This window comes from Corvus hawaiiensis, chromosome Z, assembly GCF_020740725.1.
Source record: "Corvus hawaiiensis isolate bCorHaw1 chromosome Z, bCorHaw1.pri.cur, whole genome shotgun sequence".
In the NCBI taxonomy this organism is placed as follows: Eukaryota; Metazoa; Chordata; class Aves; order Passeriformes; family Corvidae; genus Corvus; species Corvus hawaiiensis.
The window spans coordinates 14,521,391-14,536,629 of record NC_063255.1 but is presented as its reverse complement, the minus strand read 5'-3'; the positions used below and the strand labels follow the sequence as shown (position 1 = coordinate 14,536,629).

General features: G+C 43.6%; 1 long non-coding RNA gene across 1 annotated transcript in view; it reads right to left on the bottom strand.

The window, feature by feature from the left end:
* Window positions 1-5,898: 5,898 nt before the first annotated feature.
* The window catches only part of LOC125319538, a 29,548-nt gene continuing 20,207 nt past the window's right edge, over window positions 5,899-15,239 (bottom strand). Inside the window, exons 3-4 of the long non-coding RNA XR_007200791.1 lie at window positions 9,659-9,731; window positions 5,899-8,685 (exon numbers count right to left, since the gene is read on the bottom strand). This is a non-coding gene — a long non-coding RNA (uncharacterized LOC125319538). The remainder of the gene's footprint in view (window positions 8,686-9,658; window positions 9,732-15,239) is intronic.

Genomic DNA, 15,239 nt, shown 5'->3' with positions numbered 1-15,239 from the left:
TGCAAAATCACAGGCTAAAGAAAAAAAACAACTTAAGGATTAAAGATTAGAGTGTAGGGAATTGGCTGAGGCACAGGGAAGATATAACAGGCAAGGGATATCAAGGATACCTGGATTTAGCAAAATCGGGGAAACTAGGGAAAGAGAAAATTGCAATTTGAGATGAGGATTTGCAAGGATTACTTCTTAAGAAAACAAATTCCAGGCAGAGTCTTGTGGTTTGGTGGGAGACTATTGCTGGCCAGGGTGAAGGCAGCTGGGTGCCAGCTTGACTAAACAACTTTTCTAGAAGTAATGATTTAGTTAAGGCACATCTTTTCTCTAAACACATGGCAGCTCTGCTTTTTTTTACCAGTTATTTCTCCATTAAAAACGTGTCTTCTGTTGAGAGACAGCCATTTGCGCTGAGCAAAAACTGGTGGTTACCATGGGAAGGAAAATAAAATTCAATTCCCAGTAGGTCTGGAAGTTCCAAGTATTTTCCTAAATGAGCTGCATGCATGCGAAACGTCCCCTGTGGGATCCTGACACAGAGGAAGGTGCACTGCTGCACAGGCAGGGATGTGATGGTGGTTTGATGACCATCTGCACCTGGTGACATCCGTAATATGATGGTGATGGAAACAGGTAGAGGTAGAAGAAAAAAAAAACCACCCTGATTTATAAAGTAGAATTTCACATTTCTAAAGAGATGGTAATGCAAAGCTAAGTAGGAGCACCAAGTGCCCTGTGGTAAATATTGCAGGTTTTCTGGTTTTACTATCCAGAGTTCAGCCCTTAGAGATAACAGAAGCCTTCACCCAAAACTGTGAGCTCCCCAGCTGTTCTGAAGTTTTCTCTCAGCATCTGTGGGCAGCAGAAATCCTAGTACACAAAGCACTTTGTCTCGGCTGCAGACATCTTATTATCTGCGTGTCAGTCATTATACCAATTGTGTTGCTCTCACAGGCACTTGTGTCAAGCCCAGGCAGTGCCTACCAACCTTCTTCAACAATGTACTTATTGTCTGCAACAAAGCACTTACAACATTTTGCAGAAAAATGGTTGAAAAAGGAAAAAGAAAATCTCCTGCCTTCTACAGATGCACACCCTTAGGTTAGGCTTCACTTTGTTATACCCAAAACACTAAAGCCTGTCTTAGCTGGAGAAGTAGATCCAGCCTGCTCACTTTCCTGCTGGCCAGACCTAGAGTCTTTGCTCTTCCTTGCATGGCTGCTCAGTGTTTCCACCCTGCTGACACAGGCACCCACAAGGGACTGGCACATCCTTGCACGCCAGTGCCCAGGCTCTCTCCACAGGGAACAGCAGCAGCAGCCTGGGCAGGCAGATGTCCACACCGTATTTTTCATACCAGCAGCCCAAACTTTGGAGTGTGGAGCATGGGAACTGACCAAGAGGCCAGGCCGGGCAGCCACTGACCTGGCTGCAGCCTGGCATCACACTTGCAATTAGCTTTGGCCGTCTATAATCTGAAGAGAGGACACGCCACACCACATCACACGGCACAAAAATCCCTCCAAGTGATAACAACTGCACTTTTTATAAACTAAGTACCAATTGCTGCTGCAATGCTTCTCCCAAGGAAATAAAGCAGAGTGCAAAATCATGCTTGGAACATGCTGATTTTGTACATATTGAGAATCAGGACAGCTACATCACAATATTTTGCTGAAGTGAAATATTAATTGCAGGTCTGTGGCACTACCTCCTTTCTTTGTGGGAAATATTAGTGATATAATCTGTATCGGTGGTATGGAAACTGTGATCTGTTGAATAAATTTGGAACTATAATGTACTTAGTGTTTTCTTCCCCCTGTTTTTTCATTGCTTTTAGGAGAAAACCCTCCCATACAGTCAAATATTCAGCTGCAAGAAAATAGTCTGAAGTCATTCAAATCCACAAAGCAACTCCAGCTCTGGTTGCCCCCATATTTACAAAATTGCCCTGTGGTATTCTGGAAGATACACAATTTTTGCAGCAGGGTTTTGAGGTAGGAAGGAAGAAAAAATGCCCACAATTCCTTAAATCTTTCCATCCTATATTTTGAAAGGAAGAAGGAAGAACTTAAATTGCTGCTGTATAAAAAGGAACTTCAATAATATTTTGTGTTAAAGACAATTGGCTTTTTTTTTGCTTACATGTGTACTCATAGCTGGTAAAGTCATCTTTATAAAGAGGTTCAAAAAGAAACTTCTTAGAAATGAAGAGAGCCATGACAGATTATAACCAGCATTTTTCCATTAATCATCTCTACTGCATACAGTAAGAAAGCTTCCCAGACAACCTAGTAGGTGACCAAGAGAAATATTCCAGATTTTGGATATTTTACTGCAGGGGTGGGTGTCTGTCTGTGGAAAATCTCAAAGAAAAGAATGTATGCATGCTCAGAAAGAAAGGTCTGAACACAATAGGTCTTCAAAGCTGGGTAAGGCTGCAAAAAGGACAGCAGTCAATGTACTATATGTCCATTGAGAATAAACCAAAAATTCATCAGCTTAATTGCCAACAAGGAATATATAGGCTACACATTAGAAAAAACTGCAAGGATGGGGCAGTGGAACAAGCTAATAGAAGATGATTTTGCCTTAGATTTTTAAAAGAATAGGCTAAGTAAGCTAGGACTCATCCATCAGGGATGGCCTAAGCGTATTGTTCTGTTCCAGGATGGGCAGCTGAATTCCACAACTCCCAGTGTCCCTCTGGACCTACATTTTGTTGACACTCTGGTCCACACATCTCCTCAGAGCAAAAATAGATACCCATCAGAAAACAGACACAAATCCCCACGACGGCTGAGAGCACTCCTATGGAATGCTGTGTTCTCTCTAAGAACACAGACATTTTTTTTTTCTTTACTGACCCCAAAGCACAGTGCAGGAGAACGGATATTCATGGAGTTGCACTCTATACCCATCTAACAGCAGCTAGGCACGAGTAAAACGAACATCAGTGGAAGAAAAGTTTCAGCTCTGCTTTCAAGAGCAAAGCAGACACTTTCAATCACCAAGCAAAACAGGGATCGTGTCATTCAGCCAGAGACAACCATTCCCATAGTACCATCAGAGGCAAGAAAATCCATGAGTGAAACAGGACAGCCAGCCCCACCAGTAACCACAAGTGCCATTACCTTGGTTACGGACTCACAGAAAATTCAAATAATTTGCAGTAGCCATTCACTGGAGATGATGAGTCACAGACCCGTCTGGTCACGAAGCTTCAAATCAAGATAGAAGATCCCCTGGCTTCCTACTGAGCTCCTGATGTACAAGAGCACCAGTTCAGTGTCCACAGGCAACACGAATGTTTGGGATCCCTCTTAAGTTTCTGCAGTTTGTACAGCAGCAGATGTCACCAGAAGGGTGAGTATTTTCAAAGATATTCCCCTGAGGCAGAGGAAAACATCTGGCACCCCCCTACAAAGTGTTCCCTGCCACCCACACATGGGCTGGACAATACATTGTGCTGTCAAAAACCTCAATCTGTTTTTAACAGCTAAGGGAAAACATTTCCAGCAAAACGAAACGTAACCTAAATGTTCCTTTGCCAAGTGATGTCGCCTCCTTTCTGGTTACATTTATGGGGGGAGGAAACTCACGAGTTAGAAAAACAAATTAGTAAATCAGTGGCCACTACCCCCACCCCCCCCCCCCCAAAAAAAAAAAAGCTCTCAAATGAATCTAAGTTCTACCTTGTCTTGATTTCTAGTTGATCTCAAATTTACAAACTTCCCATGTGAAAATGCCAGCAAGGAAGCAAGACACCAACTGCCTCCCACCCCTGGGATACACACAGGCACAAGGCAGAAGCAGCAGCGGATTTTCAGCCAAACCCCAGGGAAACCAGCTGTGAGAGTGAGTGGCTCTTCCCCAGAGAACCACAGAGCAGAAGCCAACAACTCCCAGTTGCAGACAGATTTTAATTTTCAGGGCTGAGTTCAGTAAGCCAGTGTTTAAAACAGAGACTTATCTTGCATCTGGGGAAGGTTAACTAATTCACAAAGAGGAAAGAAAAGCTGAAGTGCCTTTGAGGAGGCGGTGGCTCTGATGTGCTGGCCAATTGATGAGGTTTGTCAGGGCTCATCAGTATTTGCTCTCTGCAGTCTTTTATTGCATCCCCATCCTGTAATGCCTAAAAGCAGCGTCTAACACCATGTACCGAAATGCACACTATTATGTATTCCTGGGGTGTGGATGGGGTTATCTGTTGCTTGCTGCAGCTCCTCTGTGTCCCTTCACCAGGCAGTGTATTTCTGGAGTTTGAGGATGGGGAGCTGAACCATTCCACCCATCAAGTCCTACCCCAACACCAACACCGTCTCCGGCCTCAGTGCCTCTTAATTAAGCCTCTTCTTCCAGTTTTGCAATTGGCACATACTTCCCACTAATATTTTTTTTAAAATTAAGATAAACAATATGCAATATAGCCCTGATATTTGCCAAAACAAAGATGCAGGATTGCAGCATTCAAATTCATGAAGGTATCTTAATCTCAGTCCAGGGTTTCCGGGACCTACCCTGGTGGTGGTGGGAGATCAGACTGGATTGGAGACTTATTTGACATAGTGCCTTCCTGTCCTACTTTTTCCAGCTATCCAAAACCAGTTTAATTAAGCCCTTCTAAAGGACATAAGAAGCTTACAAATTAACAATCAAGTTATTGGGGTTTTGGGCTTTATACTTAGACAACAATTAAAGATACATGGACAAGCATGAAAGGGAAGGGCAGTGCTGTTCATACAGGTGCATGGTAACACCAGGCACATGGTACTACTGAAGGTTAATCACCCCATCAAACAACAGGATGAAAGCATAGTCATTGAAACACCAACAGACAATATTGTCATTCCCTCTAAATTAATGATTTCATGTACCTCAGACAGGGAACTCTGCATAGCTGACTCCACAGGTACAGCCTGACGTTGCAGATCTTCATTGCGTTAATTCCCTGTTATTGGAAGGATCTGATGCTATTAATTTTTACATCCGTTCAATTTCATATGCTTTTCCTGACAAATACTTCTAAGACAAAATAATTTAAAACTCACTGCAATTAAACCCTTTGTGATGGCTTCCATTTAAAAAAACAATAGTCAAAGCCATGAAAGAGAGGCAAACATTAATTAATAAACGCATTCACAAATCAAGCTCTAAACCTCTGACAAGACTTTGTCAGAAATACTCAATAGCCATAAGTTTCTGTTGAAAGCCCCAGTAGGTCAGCTTGTAAATCAATTCCAGCTTTTCCTCTGTAACTCAAGAAAGTCTTTGGTACTTCCAGAAATTACAGAATTTGAAGAGGGGGAAGGACAAAGCCACAAAGCAGAGGAGTCTCACACAGATTTCCTTGGAGCTATTATGGTGTCTATCATCATTTAGCTTAAAAATCCTACACAATATAGGCCAGCTCAACAGTACTCATCGTCATCATCAGTCCTTTTGTAGGAAAGGTGCTTGTCAAAGCAAAAGTAAATGGACAGGAGTTTGCTCATGGCTAGAAACAAGCCTTTTCAAGTCTAACAAGGGTCAACCCAGGACCAGTCTGTGAGCTGCTGTTTTCCTTACTGGTTTTTTTGTTCAGCCACATCAGCTGGTGGTGGCTCCTCCAGATGAGTATTTTGTTTCGATAAATTGAACATCACACTACAGGACACAACATTTCAGCCATCAAGGCACCACACTGGGGCTGGATGATGGAGTTGAGGCTGGAGCAGGGCCTGGCCGCCTCCACCAGCCCCATCCCCGAGCACGCAGAAGCAGGGCAAGTTCTCCTAATGACCCAAAGCTCCACAGTGATACCCTTCCAATGCTGGCAAACACTGACACAGAGACTTCAAAGAGGGAAGGGAGTATTTTACAGGAGATATTTTTAAGTTAGAGAGAAATCAAGTTTCTCTTTTATTTACACGCAAATATTCAGTTCCTCTTCATCTCACTTTCCCTTTCTGTGCTAGCAACATTTCTGTAGATGCTCTCTCTGGTTAAAAACAACATACTTAACTGTCCTGTTGCATGCTCAGCTTTTAAAGCCAACAGTTCTTCATATCAAGGCAGAAAATACAGTTCCACAACCACAGTTAAATAAATTACTTAGGAAATCATCCAGCTGAAATAGGTTTTCCATGATTACGATAAATTATAGATGTGATTTGTTGGCGTATTAGTTACAAATGCATGTGTACCAGTCTGCTGGCCAAAACATTCCAAGATCAAAGGAGAAGCTGAAAGTGGACAAGATTATTTATTATCTTGATGAATACCACACTCAAGAAGTTGTCATCACAGCCGTGGGCTGTACAAGTACAGAACAAATAGATACTGTCCTTAAAAACCAAGTGCTGAAGCAGAGATCATGAAACAGATCCAGGTACTAGTCAAGGAGGAATTAATGCATCAACACCTCACTTTTTAATTTCACTGTATTAAAAAAGTATAGTTAAATCTCTTTCACTTCATCATGCTGCCTCTGTCATCATGTAACAATTATGTAAGGCAGTATAATTAAAAATAAACTTTTCACTCCCTAGCAGCAGTTATGCAATAACTTTTAATTAACTGAGATACTTCATGTTCAAGAGAACATTTAAGGAGTTTAAGTTAAAACTAAATTCCCTTCCTCATAGCTTCATTTTCAAATCCTCTAGCAGAAACTATCTGCATTTTCTTCTCATCTCTCCAGTACAAAGATGGTTTGTCAGGTTTTATTTGGTTTTATCTGCTTGCAAGATGCTGTCTCAGGGTCCTAAAAATGCAGGGACATATTTTGTACAATCTGTCAGCAACTGTCTTCAGATGGAAGGCTACAGGGAGATTTCTTATCGGAATGAGTCACAAAAATGGATTATCCCCTCTTAATCCTCCTTACACTGGCAAATTTCTTTATTTGTTTTGTACAATAGAAATAAAATAAAAGTTAAAATTGGCCTGATGAAACCATGTAAGAACCGTTTTCTCTTGGAACGCTCTGGCAGAAGAGAGCATCGCTCTGCCATTTTAGAGAGCCATGGAGCTTCCAGCACCCGCTCCATTCTTCTCCAAAAGCAAGCATCTCCCTACTTCCAGGACCCATTCTGGCACTATGGATGGCCTCCCCCATTACTTTGGGTTTTTGTCATATCCTGTTCCCCTACATGATGTTCAGTAGCTGTGTTTTGAGAGTTCTTTAGGCTTTTTTGAAAAGTCATCTTCTCTCCACAAACTAAACAAACAAGAAATCATTTAACCTGTTTTCTTCACAAAACCATGAAAGTCTTTTTCACCATAAAAGTCTTACTAATCTGCATTCACTTGAAATGCAAATATTTTTCACAAAATTGTTCTGCTAATTTTCATGAAAGCCAGCACCTTACAGGATCACAACCTCCTCACTGAAACTCTCTTTCAGTTAAATCTCAAAAGAACAAAACCTGAGCTTGAGTAACCTCCCCTCCATTTTGAATGGGGATTTAGGAAGAGAAGGGTGAGTTTTGCTGCTGTTTGCTAATCCCAACAGAGAGAAAAAAGAACCCAAACTGCCTGAAAGCTCATCCCTGAAAATAATGTGATTTTCCTATAGGATTTTAAAAAATGCATCTCTTCATAGATTTGAGCTTAAAGAGGGAAAAAAGAGGTCTTCATACTTCTAACATATGGTCCATGGCCAACTTTTAGTGCAAAGCTGCCCCACCAGGCAGCAAGCTGATGGACAGAATGGAAACCAGGGCTGCTTCTTTATGGTTATTTCCTTGCTTATTGGATTTGGATTTTTAGTTTCACTCTGAAATGCTGCCATGCTACACTGAGTACGTAGTAGCTGGCATCACTTTAAAGGCCCCAGCAGATCTCAGTCAGCAAACCAGATTAGTTACACCATGCAGGAAGGAGGGCTTGTGTGTTTTGGGGAGCGACGGGGAAACAGGAAGACATCCCGTTGCGGTGGTGAAAGCGGCACTGGTGGAGGGAGAGGGAGGGGAGGAAAGCAAGCCTGCTCTGAAATTTGACTTTCATCTCAGACAGCGTGCTCCACTTAACTGCACAAGGCCATTACGCACGGACACGACTCAAACGTCCTGGGAGACTCTGTCAGACTGCACCGCACGTGAACAGTCTCACTGCCAGAGCAGAAGTTGGTGTCTTGTCATGCCACATCAAATCCAGGTTAGTGAGCGCTGTCAGGGCTGTGGAGCAGCACAATCAGTGTCTGCATCAGCGCAGGCGGCGTCCTCCGGGTGACACGCAAAGGCAGCGGTGGGTGAGCACCTGAGCAAGCTCGGAGGGCAGCAGCACTGCTGGGTAACATCCCTTTGCGCCAGAAAACATCCTGCCGCTCGAGGTTTCATCTTCCACCCATATGAAGGAGGCTGCACCCATTTCCATGTGCCTGTGCCATTGCTAATCTGCCAGTCACTTTGAAGGGGGTTTGGGGCCAAGTGCTTCCTGTAAATTACTCCTTTCTCTGCAAAACCCGCTTAATGGAATTAAATGAAGGATCTGTTTGGCCCACGGAGTATGCGAAGTACAAAATTAGATTTTGTCTCAATCCATTACAGAAAGTTCCAAAATGGAGACAAATTTTCAGTCATAGGCTGATAAAAGTCATTACAAAAAGTACAGTGCAAAAGCATGAAAGGCTTTTTTCCTTCTACAAACCATTTTGAAATGTATGGTTTATTCAAGGCATGTATGTCATTAAAGAATTATAAATGACAGCTAGAGAGGAACAGGATAAGGAGAAAACTTTAATTATTTTAAAATTTTCTTTTCCAGTTTTTTGGATAGACAAGAAAAAGCATTAAAGCAGAATCATAAAGATTACTCCACAAGGAAAAAAAAAAAAAGGAAAAAAATGTCCCCCACGTGCTACCTAAGATACCAAAGTTAAACATATCTGACAATCATCTATTCATTAAAACATAAATTTGGCTAATCCCCTTGGGCTTAACAATTTCCAAAATGCAGCCTAATGTGTCCTGGGCTGCATCCAGAGCCCCGTGGGCAGCAGGGGAGGGAGGGGATTCTGCCCCTCTGCTCGGCTCTGGTGAGACCCACCTGGAGCACTGCATCCAGCTCTGGGGTCCCAGCACAGGAGGGACAGGGACCTGCTGGAGCCACTCCAGAGGAGGCACCAAGATAATCAGAGGGCTGGAGCATCTCTCCTGTGAGGAAAGGCTGAAAGAGCTGGGTTTGTTCAGTCTGGAAAGGAGAAGGCTTCAGGGTGATCTAACTATGGCCTTCCAGTACCTGAAGGGAGCTGACAAGAAAGCTGGAGGGAGACAATTTACAACAGCCTGGTAGGACAAAGGGAAATGGGCTCAAACTGGAAGAGGTTTAGTTTAGATTAGGTCTTAGGAAAAAATCCTACAGTGAGAGTGGTGAAACACCTGGCACAGGTTGCCCACAGGAGTTGTGGATGCCCCATCCTGGCAGTGTTGAAGGCCAGGCTGGATGGGGCTCTGAGCAACCTGGTCTAGGAAAAGGTGTCCCTACCCATGGCAGGGGGGTTGAAATGAGATGACTTTTAAGGTCCCTTCCAACCCAAGCTGATCTATAATCCTATGATCCCTAACCTAAAGTTAAGGTACAATATTTTCCCCTCTATTCTGTCGCTTCTTTTTTTTTTAATTTTTCAGGGCTTTTTCCACTAACAAAAGAAGAGGAAGTTATTTTATTATTTTGGACCTACCTGGAAACGCTGCTTCCTCAGCAGTCAGATTTTGCTTGGGGCATGACTCTCTTCCCTGTCAAAGGATTGTACCCTGCATAGGAGACGATAAAGGAATAGCAAAACAATTGCGTGAAATATTATGAATATCTGGGAATTACATCACCTTATCAATACAAAAAAAGCATGCAAAAAGATAGAAACATATTAGGTCATGTACTGGTCACAAACCACTAGTTCCCTTTCACCTGTGATCCTCCTGTCTTTGCCTGCATCACCTCTGACAACAGTCTTGATGCCCTCACTGACCATCACTCAAGGGCTGTGTGACAATACTTGCTGCATGCCTGTCACCTCTGGCTTACACCTTCTTTACCTCCCCAGGAAGAGACATAAGCTGTGCATGGATCATAAAGATGGTCTTCCAGAACCATAATAGTATTTTAGCATGACATGCACACAGAGTGCCATCTTGGGGCAACCTACTACTAAGTTTTCCTGATATTTTGTCACTGTAGGAACTACACACTGGATTAATTTCAGCTCAGTTCTTCTGCCTGTGTTATATATCTGAATGCATGTTTGAGCTGCTTGAAAAGAAAGGTGGCTTTTTGAAGGAACAATTGATTAGATTTTTCTAGACGTCAATGTGAAGGCTACCTGAGCTGCCCAAAGCACTGCCAGTTTTTATGCCCTGAATGCAGGAGCAAAAGCTCTGACAGCACTTGTTTTTGGTCAGATGACCACACGTATATACACCTGTATACTGATTAAATTAATAAAACCACAGAAAAGACAGCCTGCAAGAAACATAGCCTCTGCTTTTAAGAAGTCAGCTATTGCACAGGGGGAAAAAAAATATTCACAGCTCATTCTTGGAGAAATTACTAAAAATTAAAGCACTATATTAGCGGCAGAAGAGCTGAGCTGCTCCTATGATTCTCTTTCTGCTGTGGAGGCAGTGCAAAACACCTTGTCTCAGGGCTGTGCTCTGCTTGAGTCCACCCAGGATCAGTCCAAAAGCAATGCCATGTCTTAACTCTGATGTTCAGCCTTACCCCATGCAACTCTCAAACCCGTGTCTGACACACACACAAACCCCACTGATAATCCCTCAGGTGGAGCAATACGGTGGTACAGAGGGGTTTCCAAGACCTGTGCCTAGCCCACAGGAGAGCAACGATCCCAAAATGGCCATACAACATCAGCACCACACAGAGTTGTTAGGCAGCGGAGAAGAAATGCTCTGAGGAGATGAAGAACTCCGTTGTAGTAACACTTCTATCCTTCTTACAATAATTCAATACCAACAGGAAAAAATACCAGCCCTTCCTATAAATAGACTTAAAGTATTACTACCATGTGTGTGAAGAAGGGTTTTTGCACTTCCTTTCATTGCAGAGCTTAAATCCTGGCATGATCTCAAGTGAAAGATGAAGCCAGGGGTCTGCTGCAGAGCCTGTGTGTACACCACAAACCACCAGGCGCCTTGGCACAGCCCAGCTCCACCAGCAGCTCTGCTCCTGAGGGCCAGGACCAAAATAACCCCATGGGAAAACTTCCAGAGCCACTACCTACCCAGTTTAACAAATACAACTCACACTAATTTTCAAAGTACCCTGTTTTATTCACTGAATAATGAATAGGCATGAGGAAACCAGCAACAGAATTTAGAAGAGGTCCAGTGTTCAAAATTAGCCCCCATGGAGATGTACGAGGAGACAAGGGACAGGCAACAAGAGAGGTTACAGAAATAAGAATACATAATCTGTAGAACAGATACTAAAGCTTTCATACACAGGGATGGCATCTCTTACACACCAGAACCTGCACACAACTGTCCATACATGGAGCCTGAACAGCAAAGCACTCGTGGGAAACACCCTAGGTTGGAACAAGCTGGTTTCTACCTGCCAACCATCAGGCAGACCCAGAAGTCCATCTTTCTGTGCCCTTTCTCACAGGGCTAGTGCTTGGACCCAAAGAAGCATTTAGAAGAGGGAGGGACAGGCTATGAACAGTCTCTGCAGCATGACCACAAATCAAGCAACAGTGTGCAGAAGGCTGAAACCACAAATGTTATCAGTCCCCATCTAGGTGACCTCCAGCCCACATGATTGAACTTACCAGCCATGAAAAAGTCGCAAGTATGGCAAATGAAACACAATCTGGTGTCTCCTCTCCTGAGGGTCACTCAAAGGCTGCCACAGCACCAGACCAACTTTATACATGCAGATCCTCTGATACCCCATGTCTACACAGGTAGATTCACCCAGGTTAAAGTAAATTTGTGTGCAAACCCATATTACTCTTCTTGGTTAATGGGACATGGGATGGAATAAAGTCAATTTGTAATAAAAGTTCCAAAAGGCCAATTGTCAGGGAATTCATTGAGAACAGCATTTCATGAGGACAGGTCCTTAGTTTTCTCCTACACCACCTGAGATCCTTCAGCCAGGCAGGAAACCACCAAATACCAACAAAAACAATGAAAACAAATAGTCTCATGCTTTTTCTGGAGGCCTTTGCAGTAAGAAGTGGGGCCAGTGCCAAGCAGAGAGAATGGATACTGGCAGCCATGTGGTAGATTACTCCCCGACCTAGATGCCAGCTTTTTGCAGAGAAGTTTCTGCAGCCTGCAAAGAGAAAGTCAGGGCCCAGGCTTGCGTCATCCCACCCCTGAGTCATCCCACCACAAAGATCCTCTCCCCTACCATCACTCTTCAGCCTGGCTCACGTAATTATTACTGCAGAGCTGCAATCATCCCTGTGCAGTCACAGCAAAGCCGGGATCCCCACCCACACACAAAGAAAAGAGCCACACTCGCCCCAAATTCAGCACCTGAGCAGGAAACTGAGACCCCAGGATAAAAAGGGGAGGCAGAAGGGCTCCTGTCAGGATCCTCCAGAGATTCATGAAGGGAATGCCGCCAGAGATATAGGATGCCCTACAAAAGGGGACAGGAGAGGGGACAGAGCAGTGGTGGGGGATGGATAATCTCTGCCTGGCTGGTGCCTGTGACCAGGTTATGTCAGGTGCTATTAAGGCACGAACTGTGAGCATGTGTGTCTGAAACCCCACTGCAGACTGCTCCAGCAGCCTTTAAATGAAAACTCCTTTGAAAAAAAAATGAACTAAAAAAAAAACCAAACACAAACAACAGCACACCCTACGCAGCAGTTGAGAAAAACATGCACCCAAATATGCCTAGGGGAGCAAACCAAGGAGACCCACACTTCCAAAACCACCCTCCTCCCCTGGGCTGAGTGCTGCTGCTGCCGTTTCGTCTGCTCAGCTCCACCGCTCGTCCATGTACCCTGAAGGCAGAGCTGCAGCCACCGGGGAGCTCTGCCGTGCCTTCAAAGAGCCTAAACTGGGTCAGCAGAACAGAGAGAAAAAACCTGATTAAAGCATGAAGAAAGCAAGCAGACCTGCTGGCTGAGAGACAGCAGAAGGCAGGGAAAGGCACTCACAGGCTCTGCATCTCCTCGGAGGCACAGAAAGACAAGGGCTGCTGGTCCCCCCCCTTCCACAACTGCAGGGAGGGAAATGCATTTCGCAAATCTGTTATGGGATGCAGGCAAGAGAAGCACATTTGAGGATGGGGGAGTATAAGCAGATAAGTGTGTCCCTCTGTCGCCCATGCAGCATTCTGCCTAAGGCCACCCTCACCCACATTTCCAGTCAATTTATTCTGACTTAAACCAAGTGAAACAATTTAAATCCATGCAAATCTAAAACCTTTCATGAGCCTTATGGCTACGGTTTGCACCATCCTTCCTTGTGCCTGAGTAAACCCCGAGATGTCGGAGGAAGAGCCCCAACAGCTGCCAAACTCAAGCAGCATCTTTTGGATGCAATCAAAAATGCTAAACAGGATAAACAGGAGACCAAGAGGAGGAAGCTTTGTTTCTCTGACAGAGACTTCTGACCTTAAAATAAAACAAGCCAAAACCACTTCTGTGTTTGTAGCTGAAGCTCAGCAAATGGGTATGGGGGCTGCCAAGTCCCAAGAGTGAGGTGGATCCTTAAGAAACACACGACTGCCAGAGAGCTGGGGTGACATTTGAAAAGAAACAGAGTTTTGCAAACCATGGAACTCGGAGCAGCTGAGAGCTCTTGCAGTGACCAAGGCTTTGCTGATGTCCAAACCTGGCAATGGTGGAAAATAGAGATGTTTTTATCCCCTGGTACCACCAAAACCTCCAGAACCGTACACCCCATCTCACTGAAACCTAGCATAATCTAACCTCACTCTGGAAAACACCTTCTCCAAGCCACAGCACTGAAAAGACAAACAGGTTTTTCTCCACAGATCCTAGGAAACCAGCTCCAGATCCCTCTGTGGAGCTGCACTCCCACCACTGTGGTCTGTAGGCCCACATAAAGCCATCGCACTCTCGCCCTGACCACTGGCTCCAGGGTGGGCTATGTGTTTGCTTAAAGACTTCCAATGAAAATATCATCTTAAGAAATCACAACAGCACGGGATGGGTGGGGAGAACATTCCCCACTAGAAAGAATCCAAGCTCTGCAATTGCACATATCATATCTAGATATTATTGTAAAGACCTCAGTCTACAGAAGGAATAAGAGATTTGATCTAGTACGCAAATAAAAATCAGAAATTTCTCCTGTCAGCCATGAAAAAGGCTATCAATAATTCATTTTAACAAAAAAGGAGATCAAAGAAAAATGCTGTGTTAGTTTGACATTTTGATATGTTGGCTCAGGATTCTTCTTTAATGTAATATGTAACAAACAGCATAGTTCATCTGTAAATGCCAGATATGCTTGTAAATTGTTGAATATAGCAGGTCCTATTAATATTCACTTAGACTTTTCAAATTAATTCAGTTTCACTGCCTTTACATCACATTTACTGTCTCTACCCAGCAGTTGTAGGTCAAGTGGAGCTCTCAGAAATGCTACACAGAGTTTCCAAAGATAAAGTTTCAGATTTGTAACCACATTTCCATCTATTCCTTCATGTTACCCACCACATAGCCTAATGTTCAACCCAACTTGTTTGACTATTACGTACTTGCTGTGAATTGCTTCTGAAAATTGTAGAGCCAAGAGCCAGAAAGAGGTGCTTGTGTCCTAAATCAACTGTCTGTGCAAGTTCACACTCATATATTGTGGTTTGATTTCACTTACAATTTCCTTATGGGCATTTGGTGGAGTGGATGAAGTATATTATAATCCAGAAAGCACGTGCTTGCAATCCATGGATTGCAGTGTTATGTTGCAAGAGGTATTTATTGCAGCGGAGAACTGTTGGCAAATTTAACATATATTGCTCAAGCTCAGTTTGCATTCCCTTCGCTGTGCAGGAGACACAGGGAGACTCACATCTTCTAAATTTCAGCAGGGTAGGGCAAATTTCTTGCAAGATAAAATCCTCTCTAAAATGCAGAAGAGGGTTAACTCTCTGTGACTTACTGATTCCAGGGTCGAGTAGAAAAGTAAATACCCCTGTTGTTACATCACTTTGATTAAGGATTCTCTTTAAAGTACATTTTCAGGCAATATTCAGGCAGTTCTTCTAAAAATTATTTCCCTAGAGTGAAGTCCTTGATGGTAACAAAGCTTTGTTAG